Source organism: Balaenoptera physalus, assembly GCF_965194825.1.
Source record: "Balaenoptera physalus genome assembly, chromosome: 15".
NCBI classification, from domain to species: Eukaryota; Metazoa; Chordata; class Mammalia; order Artiodactyla; family Balaenopteridae; genus Balaenoptera; species Balaenoptera physalus.
In genome coordinates this window covers 39,277,048-39,286,257 of record NC_138894.1, presented here as the reverse complement: position 1 = coordinate 39,286,257, position 9,210 = coordinate 39,277,048, and positions in this window count along the sequence as shown.

Here is a 9,210-nt window from a genome sequence, read left to right as displayed (position 1 = left end):
GACCTCTCATTTCTTGCTCAGCTCTGAGTCTGGTGATTCCAAACATTCAGCCTTTGACCCAAGTCCCCAGAAGAGTGGTGTAAGTGAAAATGACTGCATTCAGCACCAGAATGCCGCGAGGTCTGCAGAGAGAAGCCGCAGTTCCTGGGCTGTGCCAGTGCCAAGCCCTGCTCTCCGCAAGACTCTAAATCACTGCTTGGAAGCCGGCTGTGCAGCTTCCCATGGGCAGTTTTATTTGGCCTTGTGGATAACCTGAGTAACTCACAACCAACCATGGCTCGCCCTAGCACCTCGGTCCATCGGAGTCAGGAGGAAGTACAGACAGCACAAAGAGCTGGCTTGCAGGGTCACCCAAAGTTCTAGTGACTTCATAACCCCAAGAGGCACCAGAGAGGAACAGACAATATCCTGTTACAAGCCTGACTCTTAGAGGGAAACTTTAACAAGAAATATTTTAGATAAGCTCTTGCCCATTCTTACATCTTTTTGGTGTCCTCCCAGTTGCTCTTCTGACATAACTCTAACTCTAAACCAAATCTTCAGTGGTTGAATCCTTCCAGAGCATGCACTAATAAATTTTAAACTGAAGTCAATTTTTCCAAGGTATTTTCATATTGATAGATACCTATATCTCTTAACTGAGTTTTACACTTCCCAAATATTCAAAAGTTAGAAATAAGCAATCAAGAATATTGGGAAGTACAACTAAATTCAAGTGAAAGAGAAATTATTCCAAACTTTACATTTAAATCACTCCTCATCAGATATTCTGATTAGGCTGGATCTGTTTTAACCACGCTCTTTCCGAGTATTATCTTGATCCGCAGGATTCAAATCAGAAAACAAAAGTCATAGCTCAGTTCCCTTAACTGAGATCATCATCAATAGCACATCCCATTTGCAGCTCTGTATTTATGCTATTTTTTTAATTGATTGAATATTTATTTATTTTTTTACTTGTTTAACACATCTCATTAAGCACCTCCTATGTAACAGAGTTTTCCAGGCACTGGAGAAAAAGCAAGCAAAAAAGCAATTAAAGCACCTCTGTTCATGAAGTTTACATTCCAGTGGTGGAAACAAAACAATAAAATAATAAATAAATTAATACACAATATGAATAATGATGGTAACTGTTAAGGAAGGAACAAAATAACATGAGGGAAGAAGGAGAACCACCAGTGGAAGGCTGAGGTTGGGAAGGGGTTGCTACTTTATATTAGACAGGCAGGTGTGTAATAAAGAATATGGCTGGCATCTCTCCCAGATTCCTGGGAGGTAGTCTCTAAATCCTTGTAATTTCCCAGGTGAGAGAAATGTCTTTGTTATTCACAGTGGCCCCTTACACCACACCTGGTAGTTTATGCTAATGAGATGACTCTAGGTGGGAGCCCATCATGCCAGAAAGCCCAACCATGTGATTAGAAGGTTGGGGCTTTGAGCTGCACATCAGCCTGACCTCAGGGGAGGGAAGAAGGCTGGAGATTGAGTCACATGGCCAATGATTCCATCAATAGTGCTTACCTAATGAAGCCCCAATAAAAACTAGGACACCAAAGTTTGGGTGAGCTTCCCTGGTTGGTAACACTCCATATGAGTTTGTCAGGAGGGTGATGACCCTGACTCTACAGAGAGAGGACAAAGGAAGCTTCATGATTGGGACCCTCCCAGACCTTGCCCTATGCATCTCTCTGTGGCTGGTCCTGATTTGTATCCCATTACTATAATAAAACTGAGTTCTGAGTCATTTTAGTGAATTATTGAACCTGAGAGGGTAGTGAGAACCCCTGAATTTGTAGCCAGCTGGTCAGAGGTGAGGGTGACCTGGACACTCGGGACCTTGCAGCTGGTTTCTGAAGTGAAGGCAGTTTTGCGGAGATAATAACGTTTACAAATTTGATCATGTTGCTTCCTTTACTACAATATCTATTTTCTTTCTCTCTCTTTCTTTTTCTTTCTTCCTTCCTTCCTTCCTTCTTTCCTTCTTTCCTTCCTTTCTCTCTCTCTTCCTCCCTCCCTCCCTTCTTTTCTTCCTTCCTTCTTTTGCCTAATTGTATTGGTCACAACATTTAGGGTAATGTAAAATATAAAGGTGATAGCAAACATGCTCAATTTATACCTCCGTTTTATTCACCATTAAACAGCATGCCAACAATCAGTGTGTCAAAGATATAGTGGAGTATTTATTTTTGTCTAATTTATCTAGTATTTGTTGGATTGCCTTAACTTAGAAAAAGAGAAAGAAATTAATAATCTTTAAACTGTTTATATTTAGAAAGTATTATTTTAAATGAAGTAGGAAGATAAAATCTTAGTCAGATAAGAAAATGCTTCTATGATTTCAGCATTATTATAAGGTCTGTTTTACAATATAAAATAAAACATTGAACTTAATCAGAAATGGGCTTCAGCATCTAATGAATTGTTCTTACCTAATTGGAGTGTCCTGCTTTATAGCTAAGGTGCAAATAATGGCTCCCTGGTCATATCTGAAAGTAAGACACTCAAAACCCATCTGCCAAGATCAGCAAAATTCCAGTCTATCTCCCTGCTGCATCTCCACCATCCCAGGAGTGGACTAACGTCTAAAGAACCCTCCTGGTTACTCTTGCTTCTGCGTGGAACTGGAACCCAGACGTGTCTCAGTGAGTCTGGAAGACTCCTCAGTAGCTACCAGAACTTGCTGAGTTACAGCTGTCACTGCCCCAAACAGGAGGTCTGGTTCTAATGCTAAAACCTAGATGCTTGAAAGAGGTTCCCGTCCTAAAAGTTGTAATTGTCTGACGTAGGGCTAAGGCTGAACCTCCTGCTTTAAAAAGGGCTCCTGGTACAGACTCCTGCCAAAGTTGCAACGGTTCATCCAGGTGACTTTTGTAACCAAGTGTGTGTCATCTTAACAGTGGACTCTGCTCCAAACCGAAGAAGAAGCTCTAGAATTTGCCTATCAATTCTCTTTTACAATATATCAATTTATTTAATATCATTTATTCATTCTTACTCTCCTTAAGTTTATTTTGTTATTCTTTTCGAGTTTATTGAGTTCATTACTTAATTTATCTTTATCATTCTTTTCATTGTTAAATAATACATTTACTAATTTCTTAATTTCTTCCTGTGTATAACTGACTCGACTTCATTCTTTCATTTTTTACATGTATTATTGACATTACTGTTATTTAGTTAAATAGCCAATAATTTCATATTTTTATTTATTCCATGACAAAAATATTGTAGGACAGTATTTTGAATTTCTCAGTGTTTTGATGTTATTTGTTCTTTTATTATTAATTTATAATTTTATTCCCTTTTGGTTAATAAATGTGGCCTGTGAAATTTCTACTAACTGGAATTTATAGAGGTTTTTTAAGCCTAGGTTATGATCAATTTTTTAAAAACATCTCAGGGATTTTTTTTAAAATGTGTGTCAGCTCCAAGATTCAAAGCAGAGGTGGTCCAGTGGGTAAGACTTCGTGCTCCCAATTCAGGGGGCCCGGGTTCGATCCCTGGTCAGGGAACTAGATCCCGCATGCATGACGCAACTAAGGGTCCGCATGCCACAACTAGGAAGTCCACATGCTGCAATGAAGATCCCAAATGCCAAAATAAATAAATAAATAAATAATTTTAAAAATAAATAAAGTTACAGAGGTAGAACTTAATTCCTTCCCCTTGACTGTGCGTTGATTCAGTGACTTGTTTCTAATAAATAAAGTGTGGAAAGGGAAAAGTAGTAAATTTACAATGGAGAAACTTGACAGACACCACTCTGTGATCAGGGTGAACATCACCAATACTAAGTCATGTTGATATCATGTACCCTCTGATATGATGTGCCCTTCATTTCTCTGGTATCCTTCCCCAAAATCTATAACCTCAGTATAATCATGAGAAAACATCAGATAAACCCATACTAATGAGCATTTTACAAAACATCTGACAGTACTCTTCAAAAATGTCAAGGTCCTTGTATTAGTTTCTCAGAACCGCTATAACAAATTGTCACACCCCTAGTACCTTAAAATAGCAGATATTTATTCTCTCATAATTTTGAGGCCAAAAGTCTGAAATTAAAGTGTCAGCAGAGTTGTGTTCCTTCCAAAAGCTGTGGGAAGAATCTTTCTTTGCTTCTTCCAGCTTCTGGTGGCTCCTGGTGTTCCTTGTCTTGTGGCAGCCTAACTCCAATCTCTTCCCCATCTTCATACGGCTTTCTTCCTTACATGTCTCAAATCTTTCTCTCCTTTCTCTTATCAGGACACCAATCATTGGATTTAGGGTCCACCCTAAATCCAGGATGATCTTATCCTGAGATTCTTAACTTAAATCTGCAAAGACCTTATTTCCAACTTAGGTCACATTCACAGGTACCAGGGGTTAGGGCTTGGACAGATCTTTCTGGAAGACCCAATCCAACCTACTACCAGGAGACTGAGAAACTGTTACAGATGGAGGAGACTAAGGAGATGACTAGATGCCATGTGGTGTCCTGGATTGGATCCTGGAGGTGAAAAAGGGAACATTAATGAAAAACACTGGTAAAGTCCAAATAAAATCTGTAGGTTAGTTAATAATACTGTGACAATGTTAGTTTCTTAACATTGTCTTAACATTAATTTCACAGCTTTAATCATTGTGCCATGGTTATGTAAGATACGCGTTCTTACTAGAGGAAGCTAGGTGAAGGGTGTATAGGAACTCTCTGTACTATCATTACAACTCCTTTTTAAATCTAAAATTATTTCAAAATTAAAAAGTTTTTTAAGTGACCATATCGTACTATTTTATTAAAAGATAAAGACTCAGAGTTTGTTTAAAAATCCAAATTAGACAAGACAAAACTATTGATAAAACAAAGAATGCTGATATGTGAGAAATAAAGAAATTGGCAAGGATGTGTAGGTACCTTTAAAATAAATAATAAAATAGGGTGGTGATATTATTACCCAAAAGTACAATTTATGGCAAAATCAGTAAATAAAATAATAGTAAGACATTTGTGATGATAAAACATGTAATCTGCATGGAAGACCTAATAGTCATGAACTTTATATACCAAATTACATAATCCAAAGTATATAAAACCAAAAAAAGAAAAAAAAAACCTGTTGGAATTGCTAAAAGAAAGTAGCAAAGCTACAAAAGGGGGAGAAAGACCTTACCATACCCATCAGTTTTTTTTTGATTTTTTTGTTTTTTAAATTTATTTATTTATGGCTGTGTTGGGTCTTCGTTTCTGTGCGAGGGCTTTCTCTAGTTGTGGCAAGCGGGGGCCACTCTTCATCGCAGTGTGTGGGCCTCTCACCATCGCGGCCTCTCTTGTTGCGGACCACAGACTCCAGACGCGCAGGCTCAGTAATTGTGGCTCACGGGCCTAGTTGCTCCGTGGCATGTGGGATCTTCCCAGATCAGGGCTCGAACCCGTGTCCCTTGCATTGGCAGGCAGACTCTCAACCACTGCCCCACCAGGGAAGCCCCACCCATCAGTTTTTGACAGATCAAATACACAAAAATAGAATATGAAAAAGTTCAATATTTAGATGTTTGCACCTACATGTAGAATCATGACATGAAAACTCATGTAAGTATCTGCTATCAACGGTTTAAATATCATAAACTGCGTTGCGCTGGTGAAATTGTTTTGTTAAAAAGGCAAACAATTCCTGATAGAGTTCTAAACAAAGAAAGTATCGTCTTCCCTCAATTTGCATGCATTCCTGAAAATTTTGGCGCCAACTAAAAATAAGTACAAAGTAAATATCATTATATGCAAAGCAAGTTAGTATCTAAACTTAGAAAACTGTAAAGAATCACAGAGGACACGTGACAAGACCTCATGGCACATGCTGTAAAGTCAGCTGAACAAGATTAGCAGAGCAGCCCTCCAAATGACTTCAGTGTGGGCCCCATACACACAATTAATTTTTTTTTTTTTTTTTTTAATTTTATTTATTTATTTATTTATGGCTGTGTTGGGTCTTCGTTTCTGTGCGAGGGCTTTCTCTAGTTGCGGCGAGCGGGGGCCACTCTTCATCGCGGTGCGCGGGCCTCTCACCGTCGCGGCCTCTCCCGTTGCGGAGCACAGGCTCCAGACGCGCAGGCTCAGTAGGTGTAGCTCACGGGCCTAGCCGCTCCGCGGCATGTGGGATCTTCCCGGACCGGGGCACGAACCCGTGTCCCCTGCATTGGCAGGTGGATTCTCAACCACTGCGCCACCAGGGAAGCCCCCACACAATTAATTTTGACAGCTAATATTCTCCTACAGTTTTCTTCAAATCTTTTACTTTGCTTGTTATGTGTTACCTGTGAAGAGTAAGGAGAGAGCCCCAAAACAGAGGCTTAGAATGTTTGAGATGTCCCAGCTGGGCACAAGGTTTTAGTGCAGAGTTAGCTGGGTCTTCTACTTAATAGGATTCTCTAGTTAGGGGACCACTGAGGCAATTGGCACCCATTTTCTTATCATGCTTTACTTGGTTGGAACGAGTGTGGAAGCCCATCACACTCTGTATGCCCTTTACTCTTGAAATTCCTGAAGCTGCTGGCAGTCAGGTTTTGCCCATGGAAACTGCCCTCCACTCCACCCTCTGCCATTCTGAACGCGGCAGTATTTGCATCTCCAACCAGAGGTGGCCTCAGTACTGGGAATGTCCACAGTGTCAGATGCTTTCTTTCCCGGGCTTTGGTGGTGCTGCTGAAGTTAGCCTGGGTACTGGTCCCTTCCCTGCCTGGAATGGCAGTTCTCATTTCAAATCTGTTGTTGAATTGTCTTTCCCAGGCCATCTGAGTGAAATGGAAACTAGGGTTTTGGCAGCAGTCAGTTGCTCTGGGTCCGAGTCATCTGTACATTGGAGATTTGAGTGCATCTAAGGGCCCCTCAACCCCCCTTCACTTTCAGCCCTTCGTGGGGGCTTTGCCCTTTGTCCCATTAATGAGCTGTCCCCACAATGTTTTCTTTCCCTTTCTTGAATCATGAGCTGCTTTACACTTCCCTCAGTCTGGTCCTTTATCACAGTGTAGGTAACAAAAACTTGTCAGTTTCTGGCCTTTCAATGACATCCTTCCATCTTTTCTACTGCTAAAACAAATTTTTACTCTATTTTGTGTTATTAGTTCAGTTCAAAAGGAATATGGAAGAGACGGGAGTTAATATATAGACTTTAAATGCCACCTTGGACCAGAGGCTGGAGAGGAAGCTGAGTTAATATCAGACCCAACCAGACCTCAAGGGGCTTTGAGGGTCTAGCAAGTGGCCGAAGGGACTAGTACCTGTGACAGGGCTGTGGTGACTGGAGCTGAGGGATAGGAGAGACAATTGTTAAGCTGCTGATGTCTCTGTAGGTCTTGCCTGGCTTCAGGGGGCAGTGGCCATACTAGCATTGACCTGGACAGACTGCAGCCAGATAATGAGAGAGGCAGCCCTCACATGCATTTTTTTACAAATGCAAAAATAAGAAAATTGAAAATCATCTTTCCGGGTTGATATGTATTAACAATATGCATTAACAACTTTTATTCCAGAAATATGTGGATTTGCTCATCTATCACCTGTTTGATGAAGGTGTGTGTTTCTCCGTCCAGGCTCTCATTTGGCCCCTTGGTGTGAGGTAGTTAGGGCAGGCAGCGTGATGCCCATGTGGAAACTGAGCTTTAGCAAGGTGAAGGATTCAATCAGAACCACATAGCTAGTAAATGCTGGAGGACCAGGACTGGGTCTCCAGTTTGGACCTGAGTCCAGTTTTTTCTCTTGCACATTTATTCACATAATATCATTCACTGAAAAAGCAAGCATGGGATATGGAAGAGAGAGTTTTCATCTGCATAAATATCAAAAGCTCAGCCTTAGATGAATGCCAAGTCCTCTGTTTGTTCTCATTGTGAAGAGTATCAAATGGTAGAGCTTTAGGGTACAGAGTCCTGGTTCCCTTCATACAAGCACACACATACACATACACACACACACACACACACACACGTGCGTGGTACAGAGTTCATCTCTCTAAGACCAACATCCTCCTAGGGCCTTTTGAGCCCTTTAGGAAACCACACAAGGCAGTCAAATCAACAATGCTGTTTTTCATGCTTGAGCTCTGTAGATGGGCCCTCCCTCCACGGTTGTTCATCTCTTCAGTGGAAATTGCTCAGTAAACAGTGAAACTAGGCACAGCAATGCCCCACTCCCAACTCACACACACCCCAAGATCAAAATTCTCAGCAATCTCTAAAAACTTGCTGGGGAAGCAATACAGGCAGGAGCCTTCCCACTTAGATCCTTAGAAACTAGCCTCCTCCAACTCCCCACCTCATGCCCATCAGGGCAGTGCAGGAACTTGGTCACACTTGTCTTAACCCATCTCCTATAATACCAGTGTAGCAAATGGTGTGGGGTGCTGGATTGAGCAGAGCTCAATTCAAAAACTGGTCCTTAAGTAAATTAATTAACTTCTCAGGGACCCAAGAAAAAAAAAAACATGGGGTTAATAATGCCTACTGTAATAGTCAACTATTGCAAACAACCACAGAATGTCAGTAGGATTCAATAGTAAGTGTTTCTTTTTCACCCATCTGTGTTCAGCTAGCTAGGGTGTCCTAGGTTGGGCTTGGCTGAACATCTCCGCTTCAAGTTATTAATCCAGCTGGCTCTGATCTGTTCCACGTGTCTCATTCTGGACACCTGGTGGAAGAGGCAGCACCACCCTGGGAGAAACGTGTCTCATGGTGAGGGCAAAAGTGCCACAGGGCATGGCGAACCAACCATATAAGCACATTGCAAACCCCTGTTTGCATCACAACTCCTGTCATCCCGTGGACCAAAGTAAGTCATGTGGCCAAGCTAAAAGTCAAGGAGGTACAGGAAAGGAGTCTCCTTTTATACTTCCCATGTGAGAGGCTTTAAAAAGTGACATGGCAAAGAGCATGGACCAAGGGAACAGTGAAGAACTGGAGCTGAGAAAATCAATCTGCCACCTCCTTCATAGGGTTGTTGAAAAGATTAAACGTAATAATGCCTGCAGAGGTGTTGGTGCAGAGTGTTGATGCATTTAATAACTATTTGTTTCACTTTATCACATATATTCCAGGCCCACCACTGTCATGCCGTAGCTGAAATCTACCCAGGCTGTGATAGATTCCTGAAATATGGCCTCCATCAGCTCCTTACCTCACTGTATAAGCATGCTTTCCCTGGCATCAAAAAGTACAGTCTAATTCTCTTCCTTC